Raw genomic sequence first — 15,098 nt, 5'->3', positions numbered from 1 at the left:
TTTCCTCCGAGCAACAGGACAAACAGTTAAGTTTTGCTCAGGAATAGAAGACATCCCTATAGCTTCTTGCTGGATATTTGTAGGACATCTCAAAAAGCAACAATCTTGAAAAGGTGCAAAAAGCCTCTAAAAAGAACAAAGTCTAAGTATTTACAGCTGATAATGGTACTGGTCAAGGGAATAATTTACCCAGTCTATCCCGGTTTAGTGGATGTCTGATGACCCTTTTCAGATGATCATCCCATTCAGGCTATTTTAACGGGATTGCAAGGCCTGAGCAGAGAATCCATGCTGAGGATTTGAGCTGCATTAGACTTGTTGCACATACACAGCTGGACAGCTTTGTGCACGTTTTAGGGCTGGTTATGGGCAGATCACTCAGGTCTGCATATTGTGAAGGATGCCCAAAGACCTCAAAGACAAAGTGCCAAGTCCTGTAGCATCAACAGCCAAACTGGAGGTCTGCTGGGACCAGATAGATAGTAGTGAGACATTCAAGAACACCATGAAGCACTGATGCAGACCAGCAACTCCAAAAAACTGTCTGAGGAGGGAGGTGTATTTTCATACTAAGGATATCCCTCTGAAAACAGGGAACGCTGTCAATAGGATGAAAAAGGTCAGCGTAATAGGAACAGACAACTGAGGACTAGAATATAAATTGCCTGCCGGATGCTAACAGGGTGGTCTCACGTCTGGACTGTCCCCTACTCTGAGCAAGGAAGAACTCATGGTGTGGTCCACATGGTCACCAATGCAAGATGGAGAGAACAATCTTGAAGATAAAATTTAGCTAGTAGCTAGCAGGCTAAAGGCCAGGACCAACTCAGTAACATGCTCAGAAATGCTTCCCCCTGTGCCCTATAATAAAATCTAGAGTCACCGCAAGGTTTAGAATATAGTACCCTGAAGACAGGCTTGAATAGGTAGAGGCTATACAGTAAAGATCCAAGTACTAAATCCAAATGAAAATGGATCAAGGCTACTGGCCCATAAAGGAGGTCTTTTAAACTAAATATTGTGGGAAAGCCAACTGTTTGACAAGACATATGGTTTGGGAAAATATGATCTCCAGTGGAGAAGTTGTGAAAATTTTGTATCCTTGAATAAAAGGATAGGAGAGAAGCCAAAAACAGTCAGGGAGGAAACAGCAGACTGCAGCCCCAGCAAACATTCCTCTCAGGCCTGCAGAGAAAGAGAGACAACAGAACAAGACACCATGTATGCATTTTTATCCAAGCACCAAGGGTCTAAAAAGCAAGGTGAGTGAACAGCAGTGCCCTGGTTTCACATGGGGCTATTAACATAGCCAGCACCTCAGAAATTTGGTGGGGGGAAGATAAGCAGCGGGACATGGTGATGAGTGGGTACGAATTACAATGGAATGAGAGTAGGCTGTGCAGGTGGAGGAGCTGAGCATCAAGGAGCTGGGCATTAAGGCATACATTAAGAAGAGCTTATCAAAGAGCACAACAAAGTTAACTGTATCAACAACTGCCAGAGTCCCTAGGATTGCAGCCCCATGCCCAGACATTATAGTATTATTTGAGTTACTCTATCATCCACCCATCCAGAGCAGGACAACAACCACAACATCTTAAGGGAGATGACCAAGGCTGTGATGGACATAAGAGGATACAAGCATAAACAAATGGAAGATGTCTGTCTCTCTGTACAGATGGGGTAACTGACAGGACAGAAAGATGTCTGCATTTAAGATGGGAAGCTACTGCTCTCTGCTGCAGCAGTTAGTGATCTTTGAAGCAAAGAGCATCATCTACAGCATGTCCTGAGCAGGACCCAGGAACTAGTGGGTTTGATTTCAAGTGTATTGCCAGTGGCTCTTTGCACCTTTAAAACGGACCCTTGAAGGAGCAGCCCTGCAAGCCTGCTACTGTATGTTTAACTGTGCCTGAAAACACAAATCCTTGTTCAAAGAAAATTAAAAAGGAAAAGACAATACAGAAAACTCACACCCAGGAGGTGAGAAAATAATTTGAAGAAGTCGTTAGAGTAAACGTGCATCTCTTAAGGGAAAATAAATTTAGAATAAAAGCTAGCATATTAAACAAAGTGGTACAATTAACAGTAAAATGAGGCTTTCTAAGTAGAAGCACTGTCCAAATAATGAAAGTGTGAAAAAATCTAAGATGTAAAATCTGCAACTGTGCCAAAATACACCAAAGATTCTGAGCGGAATTTTCCAAGTCACAGGCAATAACAACAAAACATGTTGGAGAGTCCATGAACACTGGGCTAAGGGAGTCTCCAAGTAAGATAACACCATAGCAGAAAAGCTGAATTAACTCATATTCACAATAAACTGATTAATCCAGGTAACAGAACCACAGCCAGGGATTAAACTCCCCCAGCAGCACTGAAGAAGCTTGAACATGCAATCACCCAACTCAAGCTCTGCACTGTGGTTTTGTGGGAAAGGGAGGAAAGCTCATATGAACAGAGTGGTGCAGTAAGTACACAGAGAGAGGCGACAGACTGGGGAAGACTCATCACAGGTTTGGGGGAGCAAGACCTGTCTCATCAGTCCATTAGAATTCCCCCAAGACTGGGCAAGAAATGGCACTGCTTGACAATGAAATTGGTTGATTAGAAAAAGGTTCAGGATCTCTCCTCTAAAAGCTTATGAAGAAAGCAAGGTACCATAAAGTAGAAACTTCTTTTGAGCTGAAAATGGTTAAAAGTGAAAACAGTAATAAGAGGTCAGCTCTCCCAACAGAAGGGAAACCCAACAGGAATCTGCAGCACAGCTTTTCTAAAATGACTCTTAAAAGGCGATTAGCAAAGGGACAAATGGAGTGATTCAGAAGAGTTCAAAGCTTCAAGTCAACTGAGAGAAAAGCATAAGTCACTCATGACACAGTGGCTGGACAAGAAAGTGGCAGACAAGTTTCAGTATTGAAAAACAGAGACAGGGAAAAAGCTAGTTATACTATACCTGCATACTACAGCTCTACACTAGCAATCACTGTTGGGGGTGTATTATGGAGACATAGTGGGTAAGGTCACAAATAAGTGTCACCTCATTGTTGAACAATCAGAAAAGTTTATCACCTGATAGGAACTGTTAAACAGAGAGAGGATAAAGCAAGTTATTTCTATCATGCTGCTGTACAACTGCTGGGTCTGCCCAGATGCATCGTTCTGCACAGTTGCTGCAGCACAGCCTTCCTCATCATCATCACAACAGGGATGTAGGGAGCTAGACAGGGCACAGAGAGCCCCTCTCCTGGCCACAGAATGGAACAGAAATAGGAAGGGCTTTTGTCTAAACCCACAGGAACTCCTGTGGTGGAAGACAGGCTACAGAGGGGGTATGGTTACAATAGAGTCCACAAAATCAGGAATGACTCAGGGGAAAAAGAACAGTAAATGTTGTTCAGGATTACTCATAGCACTAGGATTAGGGGATACTAAATAAATGATCCTATAGTAGGTTTAAACAAACAAGAGGAAATTTTCTTTCCCTTCCCCATACAATCTAATTGCACTGTGGAACTCATTGCCCAAGGATGTTGTGGATGCCAAACACATCAAGGGAGTCAAAAGTCAATTAAACAAATTCACGGACTGGTCCATCAGTGGCTATTAAACATGATGATGGAGATGCAGCCTCTGGCTGGCAAGTCCCTAAGACATATGAAGTTGTATCACAGAAGAATTACTTTGTGCTTGCCCCGTTTATTCCCCTCAACACCACAGCCAGCCATGGCCGGACCCAGAACCAAAGTACGGCAGTTGTTATCCCAGGCTGATGCAGGATCTCAGAGTTGATGTGGATATTCTCAAGTCTCAGTACATGCCAATTCTGGTCTAGACATCTGGACTGCCTCTTTGTCCCTGTCCTCAAGTGACACTAGACCTTCTGAAAACAGGAGTGATTGCCAATATCTTGGGCTAAAATTTTGGGCTTTAAACCTCAGGAGATCCCCAGTACATGAAAACCAAAATCACACCCAGATGTCAGTTCTTTGTTCGGATGTCATGATTTATACTCTGAGTGACACTTCCTCTTCTGTCTCCCTGACAATGACAAAACAAAAAGCTATAAACAAATCCTGGCTCCAGATGTTCTTTTGCCCTCATTAGCGACCAGCTTGGCTAACGCTATTTCATCAGTCCTTTGTTTCAGGGTGGCAAGCCAACATCAGCAAGCCAAGGACACTTTGATGGGCTCCCCCCTTGGGATGTGACAAATTCCCAAGACACTCCTGCCCAATACTCACTACAATAACAAGCATGGGGCTGAATTACTGCCCTTGACAATGTTTGGTACGTGGAAAAACTTGTGCTTGCTAATTACCACAGTTGCTCCATAAAAATCCCCCTCAGGCAGCCACGTGCAACCCCGGAGAGCCACAGCCCTGCCCCTCGGCAGCCCACAGCAGTGATCCAGGTAGAGATGATGTTTCCTCTCTTTGAGGAGCCTCCCCAGCATTGGAGGTGTCCCACCCACTCACCAGATATATTCCTAGACATATCAGTTTCTATTTATTTTCCCACTGACTGTTACTCCAGTACAAAGACACAAGGTTGAAAATCAGTCAGACCAGGCACACAAGTAGGCTACAAAAAGATTTTCTTCTTCCTTTGAAGCCTGTTGTCCATTATTTTTGATAAGACGTGCAGCAGATTTATCTCTCTGGTTCAAGTACTCCTAAGCCTCTTTACTAAGCCTGGCAGCAAGAACCTCAAAGTAGATGCCAAACCCTGCAATCTTTTTATGTGTGGAAGAAATAATCCCTTTGCCTGAGAGCTGAACCTTGACATCCATGCAAGGCACTGATGGACTGGTGCTCAGGAGCCAAAGCAGAGCCAGCAGCACACTGTCTTCTCCCCATAGAACACCTCCTCCCTACAGCCAAATAAGCACCATACATTTTGCTTTTATCTGAGCTCCACCCACAGTCTTGCGGCCAAGGTTGGAAAGAGATACACAGATCTGACCCCAAAGTCCATCAGATCTCCACAGGGAGACTTGGGCAGTTTCCTCCCCACAAGGGACCCTTTACTCTTCCTCCTGCGATTTCAATTCTACCTTTAGTAGCTTTATGAATTGAAGCATGGAGCACAAAGAAACACTTGAAAAAGGGCAACACAGCTCCCAGAGCCACCTATGCTTCCAGATAAACATAGGACAAACTAACAAGACCCTTATGGCTTGCTGCCTTGAACCGATGAAGTCAAACTTCATGAGTCACAACACCCTGGCCAAATTGCCAGTACCAGGGTAATTGCAGATATTTTGAACCAGAACAAGCTGCAAGGGCAGAAGGAAGCTAATCATAAAAGGAATAAATCAAGAGGAAATATTTGGTACTTTGCTTTTGGTAGAAAGGGGATGATCAACTTTTACTGTGGAGGAATAAGGAAGAGTGAGAGGGAAGAACCACATTCACTTGGCTCCCAGGATGCCCAAAGGCTTTCACATCCCTGCAGAGAACAGCTGCTCTAAGTCTTTACATCTCATAATGATAGATTCCTTGTTTAAAAATAAAACAGTGCAGCCTGGGATGCACGCCAACACATTTCCCCCAGTTTTCCCACGTCCTACATTTTAAAGGCATCTCATAAGCTCCATCCTTACTTATCCCTCATCCTTCCTTTAATAACTCTCAGTGTTCCCATTAAAACCAGTGCATTGCCCTCCTCACCTTTAGATTTCCCCAGAGCTGCAGCCCATTGCTTTGGCTTCTCTTGTTCTGTTTTGCATCATATTGTATTACTGCTTCAACAGCACTAGCAATCTTTGAAGCCTCTTTTGGTAACTTCTCCCACAGACATCACCACTGAACTCTTTGCGCACCAGGTCTAGAAACCCACCTCTACTAAGTTTCTCCATCTCCAAAAATACAGGCAAATTAATAGTCCAGGGCCAATTGGAATCAACACTTATTCTTCACATATTGATCTTGACCTTCAGGTTGATATTTTTCCCCAAAACTTACAAAAAGGGACCCTAGGTTTGCAAACAAGGCACTCAAACACACCATGTCTTGCAACACACAGGCTATCAAACCTAGGATCTCACTACACCCTCTGCCTCCCACTCCAGGTTCTGTGCCCTTGTTACACCTTGTTTCAAATTAGGCTGAAAGCTCATCATGCCAGCAGTAGCGGCTCCCTGTGGCACCACTGCAGGAAAGAGGATTAACAAGCAAGACTAAAGAGAGCACTCAAGAGTCAAAAAAACAAAGAGGAAACCAAAGATATGTAGGAAAGTCCCCGCCCTGAATAAAGAACAACTCTTAAGATGTTTGAACCACCTCAGGACATCCGTGAACTTGACTTCTCTATCATGAGTTTCATTTTTCACTTCTAGCCTCAACACTTCACAAATTAAGTGAATCTAAGTCAAAAGGTGCTTTGCACAGTCTGAGATTTTTTTTTTAAGTTCTGTTTCATCAGCATAGCTAAGATTTAACTAGTCCATTCAAACTGTGTCATGTGTGTTGTAGACAACAGTGCACACTCAGCAGGCAGGGGATATAAGGATTTTAGTGGCAAGAAAATAAGCAACCTGCCCTTTGGCAGCAGGCTGCTGTCCTAGACCAGGATCTCACGCCCCCCAAAGCATGGTTTTGCCACTGCCTTACTCCCCTGACTTTTGTTTTAGGACTTACCTTTGGAATTAAGCTATCCTTACCACAATAACAGCTGTTTGGGGAGGTGTTATCTGATCAGCTTTGCACCTAACTGCACCCAGAGCTCCAGGTGCTGTCCTTCCATTTGGATATACAAAGACCTGCTATTTATATAACGGGCCATCACCTCCTAGGTGCTTTACACCAACTGAATCATTTTTCCAATAGCCTGAAGAGGCTGACCTGTGAGTAGTGTCTGTTTATCAGCTGGACTATGGAGGAAGCAGAGATTTGCCACTGGATGTCAAATGAGTCAGTGGTTAGGGTAAAACACTCTTCACCTTCCCTGGAGCTGAGCCTGGGGTTCATTCCGTTGTCCCCTGTCACCTCCCCAGACTCGCTTTTCTGCTGCTGAGGTCCACAGTAATAGCACTGAGGTTTGGGAGGTGAAGGAGAACTTATATTGCACAGGTACTTCATCCTGCTGCAGCAGAGAGAGTTTCATCCCTCTTCACTGGACACGATTTCTGTAATAAGCAGCTTTCAGTGACATAGATTCCCAGCCCCAAAAGGTACAATTTTAACAGTTCAGGTGCACAATAGCAGACCAGATGTCGCTGCTTTCCAGGAGCCCTTAACTCCTTTCTCCCCCTGCCCACCCTCCCCAAGAGAATCATCTCTGCAGGTCCCTCTTTCCCAGGCCAAGCACATGACCAATGAATTTTGCTTCTACAGGACCTGCTGAGACAAAAAATAAAGCCCAAGAAGTGGGTTTGGTCATTTTCTCTATGTAGGCATAGTAGGACTGCCCTAATGGCATTGCCACTTTCAAAGCAGCATATCCTTGGACAGCATTGCTGTCGCTGGTACCTGCAGAGAATATGGCTCTCTGGGATGCAGCAGGAACACACAGTGCCCACAAGTGAGCACACTTATTCACAGAAGACAACAGCACTGGAAAGCAGAGCTGTCATTCCATGGGAAATCTCTATTTCAAACAGGATTAGTTTTGGTCTTTTAATTATCCTCCATCCAACTGGCGCTCAGGACAAGAGGACTCATAGGCAAAACTTCAACTTCCCTCTCTTACCCTTTGCTTGCAGCAGTAGTTACAAAGACCCACAAAGGAGACCACCACATTTGCATGCCACTTAACTTGGCACTACAGTTTTCCTGCTTGGAGGAATGGTTCCTTTGGCTGGGTGGGCTAGGGCTGTTCAGGAACAAAACCATCTTCTACAGAAAAGGAGGAAGAATTTAGTTATTTCCCGCTTCGTCCCAGAGCTTTGGAATGAAGGCAATGGCAATGGCAATGGCAAACAAGTGCTCAGCAGCACTGCAGTGATGTGGGTATTTTTTAAAGAAAAAAAAAAAGATAAAACTTTAAGCATGGAGCTAAGCAGGCCCCAGGCAATAATGGGAACATGATGAAAAATAAACCCGTCTGAAGCAACAAGCATGAGTCAACCCAGATGAAGAGTTCCTCATAGTTCTCCCCCTCGCCTTTGGCTGTTCCTTGGAAAACCCATATGCGTTATGAGGGTGTCCATAAAACAAACACTTGGCTGTTTTCTTGAAGAAACCTTGGAGAGGCCAAAACTGGCTGTGTGGGCTAAGTCCTCAGCAGGGCACAGTAATGGAAGCAAAAAGAAATCTTCTCAGGGGCTGCTATAGCATTCGGGATGGGGGAAGTGGAGCAGAAATCTTTGTAGGAAAGCTATTTACATCTGTTTGACCCTTGTAAAACAGGTCCCCAGGCTCTTCCCCACTTTGAGGTATTTGGATGACAGGCTGAAACAGCAGTTTGATCCTTCCCAGGGGAAAGGAGTGACGCAGAGCAGCCACGGGTAACCACCAAGCAGCACATGCAACCTGTGCCAAGGAGCAGATGCAGGCAGAACAGTCCCACCTGCTTTGTAAGGCAGGAGGGGGGACCACAGCAGGCTCCCTGCAAGGACCAGGGTGCTGCCTGCAGTGCTTCTTCTTGGCTCACAGTCCCACATTCGGAGGAGAAGCCAATGAAAGTGAAAGATACCTGCACCCTCCTCCAGACTCTACCTTGCCAGCCCAGCCGTCTCTGACGGGCTGCTTATCTTCTCCTACTCAAATCCTTTTACTTGCCAAACCCAGCCTGCTCCAGGAGGGTCTGGCTGTCCAGATACTGTCAATTACTGGAGGGCTGCAGCTCAGCTCTTGGCCAGAGGATTCTAGGTCTAGTCATCCCTTGCTTTGTCCCAAATTCGTATTGGAGATCCACAAATTCACCTATCCCTGTACCAGCCCTGCCCCACATGCTGGCCCTTGACCTTAGAAAGCCAATCCCATGAGGTACAGACAAGAAGAATCCCACGTACTAAGACCAAGAGAGTCCAAGACAAACACTTCTGCCCCTGCTGAAACCAGTGTGAACGCACACAAGCAACCAACCCATCCAGCAACCAGGCACAGCTCTGAGCAGCTCCCATTTCTGGTTTGAAACCAGGCTCACACAAGTCACAGCCAGCCTGGCTCCACATTTGCTACCCAAACCTGTCTTCCCTAGAGGACAGCACCATCTCCAATTCTCCCTGTATGATGAGAGCAACAAAAACAGGACTGTGGAGGTGGTCTGCTTGCTATGGATCATGAACCATGGAGAAATGGGATGACAGAGGCCAGACTTGTACTGTCCTACATCCAGCAGTCCACCGGCAACTTTGTGCCATGGGAGATAGACAACATGCTCCACAAGAGGTAGCAGATAAATGCTGACTCCCCTCCACATGCTCTGTCCTTCCAGAAGGAAAGTTTTAAGTCTGGACTCGTTCAGGACAGTGTTGTCTGTGACAGCCAGCTCTGCTCCTCATCCAGCAGGACAAAGTCTTGCCCCGTCCACTGCTTCAGAAAGAGCGAAAATTAGTTTTGATCCTCTCTTCTTCCAGTGTGGATGCCCTGCAGCACACGACAAGGCAACACAATGCATGGCATGCAGATGGCTTGTCCTAAAGACCAACACACAGACCCCAGGAGCACTCTGCCCGAAGCCCAGAGCATCAACCACCCCACGGCAGCTCTCCTTTCACTGGAAACACAACATGCCGTTGTGTCTGGGGCTCCCCACTGGGCTCACCCCCCCAGCACCAGTGAACAGCCAAGTAAACATTGTCTCCTTCTTCAGCCTGTTGAGCAACCACCAGTGGGTGGACACACACCCAGGTTAAACACAGCTCCAGTACCACCACTCCCACCCACCATGGCTTAAACCGAGGTCACCAAACACATTCTTGCTTTGGGTGCACTAGTTCTCACGCTCCTCCCCAGGAGGGAGCTTGCATTGCTCAACCATGCTCTAGCTCTGGTTTCCCCTATGCTGAACCCAGAACCAGATTTCACTCCTCACAAAACATGCTGGCCCTCCTTGCCCACACAACTCTGCCCCAAGGATGGGGAGGACACAACATTAAGACCACTACGGTGAGAGCTGGCCTGCACCTCACCACTTGGATGACAGGATGCAGCACAGCAAGATGGCAGGCTGGCCTAGGACTTAATGGGGAGGGAAAGGTCTCAGTGTTGCAATTGCCATCTTCTCCAATCCCTGTGTCTGACTGCCCCTGAGCACAGGTCAACCCGTGAGGTGCCTAACATCTGAGGGACAGAGGGTTTAAGGCTCACAGTGCCTTCTCAGCACAGCCTTTACCTCCACATGACACATCTAGCTTTTGCAATCCAGGTTAGCACTCATCTGCCCTATTTCAACTTCAAAGCACTTTGCAAACATTAACCAATTAATCCTCTCACCACCCTCAGAGGGAGGTGAGCATCTTTATTTTTATCCATTTCCCCATCAGTAAGGAGGAGAGAGAGTTAAGTACCTCTCCCAAGGCCATCCCTAGCTGACTCCCAGCTGAATGCACTTGACTCCCAGCCCCAGGCTGGGGCCGTCAGAGGAACACAGGCAGTACACCTTGGACAGCAGAAATGCTGCAGAAACAGTCACAGCCATCTCAGTAGAGTTGTCACCAAGCTCTTTTGTTTTCCTCTGTGCCCCACATGAATTGGCTTCTTGAGCACTTCCTGTTCATCATCAATGACCTGGAAAGAAAGTTATCCAAGACAAGTGAGACAGAGCAGGCCATGGACACACAGCAACCAGGACCAGCTGGAAAACCAGGGGCACGTTTTTAACAGGCCTATAAAGGCAGTGTTTTTAACAGGCCTATAAAGAGTCCTACATCTTGCAATGAAAAGCAGAGGCCAGTGGGTATGGTACCAAAGTATGGGGACAAACTTTGACATGACCAAAGCTAGATAGGCAGCCAAAACAGAACACAAGCTACTGGCATTGCATAGCTTTTGCTAAAAACTGGGGCAGAATATCCCAGCTCATTCTGCACTTGAAATCACACTTATTTCCTCCGAGGCAGAGTTTGGTTTAGGGACACCCAGAACCCTCTGAGGCATTAGTAAGGGCAGGGAGCTGGCCTTCAACTGTGAGACTGCAGGAAGTCAGTGTGTCTCACACCATCATGGTGGCAGCTCACTCAGAGTGGGACACGTGTCACCAGGAGTGATGTCTGTCCACCCCACCCCAGCTATCCGTTACATTAGTCAGGACCCTCTTGAATACTGCCAGCAAGCAGCACAGCACCCACATTCACCAGGTCCATCATACACCTCCAGGGTGCCACCAGCCATCCCTGGAGGTGTTCAAAAAGACATGTAGACACGGCACTTCAGGATATGGTTTAGGAGGCATGGTGGGTGTTGGGTTGACAGTTGGACCTGATGATCTTAGAGGTCTTTTCCAACCTTAATTCTATGATTCTATAAAAAGTATTTCATCACCTGAAATTACTATTTCTTTGCTGAAGATATGGGCTGCACTCCTCCCTCACCCAGCAGGCAGGTGGACAGATCTCCCATGCAAGGGCATCCAGGTGTGCACAGGAGGGAAGGAAACACCCTGGTCCTCAGCAGCCCCAAGACACAAGGGGCTGTGAAGGAAAGCAGGGTGCATACATGCACAAGAAGAGGTTGCACATCAGACCCCAACATCAGCGATGTCTGCATTTATTACAAGCTTTTCATGGATGAAACTACTTGATCAGGAGAGGGGACTGCCTGAGCTGCAAGAGCACTTCTGCTCTTCCCATGACAGACCAGGCAGGGCTAGGAGGTTGCTCCCAGCTCCGTTTCACTTCAGCAGCAATTTCTGTCCCCAAGGTTCCTCGGAGCATGCAAGTGAAAGTCTCCCTGCTTTTGCAACACCACTGACCTGGAGCAGAACTCCTGCCTTGCCATCACTGCTCCGGTGGCAGGGAGAACCCACAATTGCAGGGGTTTACAAGGAAACATTGGTTCATTTTTTCTTATTTCCAATGGCTGTGGCTTAGCACTAACTGCTGACAGTTATTCATTACCATTCATCCTGCGGTCCCAGTTTGCTCACTAAATCCTGTGAAGATGTAGGGATCCCAAAGCCTTTTGGATGGAGAGGGGCAGCCTTTAAACAACGCTCTGCAATGTCAGATCAATACTGGAAAGAGCTGAAAGCAGTCCAGTGTCTTGCTGGAGCAGCAGGAGAATTTCTGGCAGATGAAATGCAATTCTCTAACTGCAGTTATTAGAGGCAGCAGGGGTAGAAACCCTACTTCTATTACAGATACAATGCCATCCCAAGGGAACACTTTTCTTAGCATCAGGAATCACTCTGAATACCTCCTTTAAACAGTACATATAATGTGCCTTAAATTTATTGCTAAGCACAGACCTTAAGTCACAGTAGCCCCTTAAAAAAAGCCAGATTTGCCTACCTACGCAGAGTGTGTCACATCTGCACCTACAGCTTGATTGCAAGTGGGCCCCAGGGAGGGGAGGCAGAGCTGCAGCTCCCAGAGGTCCCACTCCCACAGGAGTGCCCCAAGGTGCAAGGAGAGCATGGGGCCAGCTTACAGCAGACAGTGCCACCTGCTGACACCCAGTCCCCATCCCAACCCACCCACAGGGGTGCCCAGGCACCATCCCAGCCCATCCACACAACTGTATCTCACCTGCTAGTCAGAACACAAAAGCAGCAGTAATTCTATATCATATTCTCAGCTGCTCATTGGGCCATTCCCCCTTTCCATGTGGTTGTATGGGACAGAAACTGAGCTGCTGGATAACCCTCTGTCTGGCCACGACCATCAGTGTAACATGGAATTTGGCACCACATGCCAAGACTGTTCTACAGCAAGAAGAGGAAGACAGTTACCTGCAGTGGAATAGAGCAAGGAACAATTTCTGGGTGTACTTTTGTCTTCCTCCCCAAGTGAAAACCCTTTTCTTGGATAACTTTCTTGAGCATTGGCATCATCTCTTCCCTTCCTGAACATCTTACCACTTTTTTTTTGGACATGGAGGGGAGCTCAAGCTGCTCAGAAACACCTTGGGAATGAGCAGGGGGACCACCCCACCATATTCATGCACCATGATTAGACATGTGTTTGGACACTGCAAATGCACTGCATGCCCAAGGACCCAAAATGCCTTTGATAACAGTTGTTGGGTTTAGCTTAACCCTGCAGTGGATGCAACCACCTCACAAAACCCCCCAATCAACTTCTCCAGGCAGTTTTTGCAGCATGGCCCAAAGCAGAATCAAAACATAGAGCAAAGCCACCAAGGTTAGCAGGACTCTGGGGCCCTCAGGGACTGTGAAGGCTCTTGACACATGCTACAAGATGTTTGTTAATAGATGGGTGAATTCTTTATCATGTTCCCAAACTTGGAAGCCTTTAACTTGTTCTTCTTTTGGTGAAAAATTGTTGGAAGGTGGGATTCCCCTCCCCAGGAAATCCACTTCCTGAGCCATTTCAAGACCAAATTTGCTTTTCCATTAACTGGCCAACAGGATCCTTAGGTCACATCTTTCTTCATTCACTGACCAACAGTTCATTAACCTTTGCCATCTTCAGGAAGTGAAAGAGAAGTCAAAGGATTCACTAGGTCAGACACTTAAACCAGTTTACAAAGCACAGTTCAAGTTAAAGGGAAAATCTCTAGAAATAAGAGCATTGGCACGTTCTTTACATGTGAACTACCATTATTACTGAATATATTTACCCTGCAGCAGTCACTACAATCCCTAGTGCCACTGGGCCAGGTATTAGATAATACGCATATGTTAAAAGGCAATATTCTTTTCTGTAGAAACTGGAAAGATAGAAAAGAAAAAGACAAGAAAGCATAGCTCTTAGGTGGAAGCAAAACCAGAAATTGACTAGCCTAAATTATACAATGAATGGCAATACTGTGCTGTGCACACTAGTTTGTATATAAAACGTTATTATGAAATATATTAAAGGCCATAGGACACTACTATGAATCTGTATAAACAGCACCAGCCTGTATTCCTCAGTTCTCACTTACAAAACATAGCCCTAAATCTTCCCTCCTCCTGCCCTGCCTTCCCCTTACAGACACTCTAATTTTAGAACTAATTAAATTAAACCTCTGACTCATCTCAGGTCTCTGATTTATGCTTATATGATCTTCACTACAAGACCTTTACTTGCTGTTATATGGCAGCTGTCCCCCAAACACACATATCTCTGCCTCTTCCACAGCCTAGTGATGATCAGCAACTCACAGGAACACACACAGGGCAAGAACTAAAAGCCAAGGAGCTCTCCCCCGAAAAATCGACTACCACCTTATACACCTGTAGTTGTTTTACATATAGCACAGCAGCATTGCACTGCCCCAACTCACAGGAGGGATGCCCAAGGATTTAGTTAACACATAGGTCTCATTCCAGAAATCAGGAAGACAGCATCCAGACTTTTCCACTCTTACCCAACCACCTAATGCCCAGACAGAAACTGCAGCCAGAGTCTGGATGTAACCCAGAGGGAATAAAACCTCCAGACACCATGGATGTTTCATATAGTCCATTTGCAACAAGGGAACGGAGCTCATTACCCAAAGACCCCCTTCTCAAAATGCTTTTACTAACAAAAATACTACCAACAAAAAAAGGAATAAAGCAACCTCTTTCTAAAGAGCCCACTGCTGCTCTTGCTGTGGGAGTTACTGGCAAATAGAGAAATCGGTGCAGGTGCCAGCACAGCAGGGCTCCTCAGAAGCCTAGCACACGCCAAAAACCTGCCTGCCCATGAGGGAAGGCAGATGCAGACACACCTCTGATGGGACAGCTTGTTCCTCTGAGCCATCTGTGAGAGGTCCACCCTGGAGGGGAACCACCTATTCAAAAGTCATCTTTGCTGCCCTGCACCCCACAAACACTTGGTTTTGAAATCAAAAACACTACTGTACACCACACACCTGCTTTCAAATAAAGCCCTATAGAAGCAGGGCTATACCTGAGAGAATACTGTGTCCCCTACCACCCCAAATATCATAATTACCTGGAATTCATCTTAATTTAAGAACTCACATTCAGCCCGTGGATCCCTCAAAGCCCAATTACAGCAGGAACTGCTTCTCCCCACCCAGCCTCCTTCCAGAACAGAC

The 15,098-nt window shown here is 46.3% G+C and overlaps 1 protein-coding gene across 3 annotated transcripts in view; it reads right to left on the bottom strand.

Annotated features, from left to right (window-relative positions):
* Positions 1-15,098, bottom strand: part of LOC142061467 (serine protease inhibitor Kazal-type 5-like) — a 49,818-nt gene extending 34,720 nt beyond the window's left edge. For all 3 annotated transcript variants that reach the window (XM_075102574.1, XM_075102575.1, XM_075102576.1), the window contains exon 1: positions 15,022-15,098. The gene's annotated coding sequence lies outside the window, so the exon portion shown is untranslated. The remainder of the gene's footprint in view (positions 1-15,021) is intronic.

The sequence above is a fragment of the Phalacrocorax aristotelis genome, chromosome 8 (genome assembly GCF_949628215.1).
Source record: "Phalacrocorax aristotelis chromosome 8, bGulAri2.1, whole genome shotgun sequence".
In the NCBI taxonomy this organism is placed as follows: Eukaryota; Metazoa; Chordata; class Aves; order Suliformes; family Phalacrocoracidae; genus Phalacrocorax; species Phalacrocorax aristotelis.
The sequence above is the reverse complement of the archived record's forward strand: the minus strand, read 5'-3'. Positions and strand labels throughout refer to the sequence as shown.